General features: G+C 42.6%; 1 long non-coding RNA gene across 1 annotated transcript; it reads left to right on the plus strand.

Annotated features, from left to right (window-relative positions):
* Nucleotides 1–1146: 1146 nt before the first annotated feature.
* Nucleotides 1147–1551, plus strand: LOC112451453. Its single transcript, XR_003040276.1, has 3 exons — nt 1147–1197; nt 1273–1402; nt 1491–1551. It is a non-coding gene; the product is annotated as an uncharacterized LOC112451453 (long non-coding RNA).
* Nucleotides 1552–1764: the final 213 nt, after the last annotated feature.

Genomic DNA, 1764 nt, shown 5'->3' on the forward strand with positions numbered 1-1764 from the left:
GTCAGTATTCACTTCCCCTCTGTTTGCCCCTGATTATCTGCCACGCCCATCTCCACCTGCAAGTTATTGTAATCACTCACCTGTGCCCACTTCCCATGATTATCCCCTGTGTATATAACCTGGTCATTTTCTCCACCACCCCGCTGGATCATTGTTGTTGTTTTCTTGTTCTGCTCCCTGCCATGCCCTGCTCCTTCGTTTAGATGTTTGGTTATTTTCTCTTTTGCTGCCACGTCAGCCTTTTGTTTTGTCTATCTTGTTTTTTTGGAATAAATTAGTTTATTTTTTAAAGATGATTTTACGTTCAGGAGTCGCCTCTGTCTCCCCTCGTCATGACATTTTGTCAAGGACCATGGAGAGGAAGAGAGGGCCCAAACGCAGCACGCAGTCTTGGAGGCTTTAATCAGACCCCTGGTGGAGCGACAAGGATCAAAACAGAGAAGCACACTCTAACGCAAACTCAAACTCAATCAAAGAGACACACACACACACACACACACACTCGGAACTGGCCCCGAGTGGCTGAAGGAGAGTTGACTAAATACAGGGAGTGATTGCCTAAATTAAAAACAGGTGTGGAGAAGAAGAAAGGCAGCAGGGATGAGTCGGAACAGAGAAACCAGAAACAAACAGAATCTAAGGATAACTGAGATGCTCAAAATGGAACTAAACAGACAAAAACAGGGCAGCCATGACACTTTTAGCTACTGCTTTGCTAATTTTAGTTTTCAGCATCAGTTTTTCTAATTTTAACTTTTAGCTACTTTTTAAAGCTATGTTTTGATACATTTATCTTTTAGCTGCTGTCTTGCTAATCTTTGCTTCTAGTTACTGTTTTGCTATTTTCTGCAATAAGCAACCATCATACAAATTATAGCTTTTAGCTGCTGTTTTGCAGATTGACTGTTTTTTCTTTTTAGCTTTTTAGCTATTTTTTTAGCTGTATTTTGCTACATTCAGCTTTTAGCTACTATTTTCTCAACAACATTCCTTCCTCTTTTGGACTATGGGGACTTGTTGTTCATGAATTTACTAGAACAATATTTAAAGATGTAGGGATCTGGAGTTTTAGCCCCACCTTGGGGCGGCTCCTCCAGCTCCTGCTTTTACAGGTGATCCAGATCTGATTAATGAAGACTGCCAGTACTTAAGCCTCCAGCTGAGACCAGACCTTCGCTGGAGCATCGAACCTCCTGGGTTAGATTCTCAGCCACAGTTTCTAACCTAAACTGGTTATTTGTTGACTACGTTCTCTGTGCACCTTGATTCTAGGTTTTTTGCCACGCTACGGAGCTACAGCTTCACGGATACTCGCCTGGACAGGATTACTGGTTTGTCGACTCCTGGATCACCTAAAACACCTCCATCACCTCCTTCACGCCGCTGGACATCTCCTGGACCTGTAAGAACAAAAGAACATTAACAAAGCCACCTTGCACTGCTCGGCTGATATTAGGATTGGTACTCACCCTGTTCCTCTTGCCTTCCAGATCACTCCACGAAGAGCACCCTGTATATATTGTCACCTGTAAATAAATGCACTTACCTTCAGCTTTGTCTCCGAGTCTGGTTTTGGTCTCGCTCTCTGGACAGATTACTCCTGCGTTCTTGTCAAAAGAAACTGGACTCTGTATACCATTGCGCTCTTCGTTTATTGCTGGCTGTGAATATCGTGTTCACCATTGTCATTTTTATGCAGCTACTGATCGTCCTTCTCTTTCTGTTTGTAAACAATCACATATGCTTACTTTTGTTTATAAATGC

The sequence above is a fragment of the Kryptolebias marmoratus genome, linkage group LG2 (assembly GCF_001649575.2).
Source record: "Kryptolebias marmoratus isolate JLee-2015 linkage group LG2, ASM164957v2, whole genome shotgun sequence".
NCBI lineage: Eukaryota > Metazoa > Chordata > Actinopteri > Cyprinodontiformes > Rivulidae > Kryptolebias > Kryptolebias marmoratus.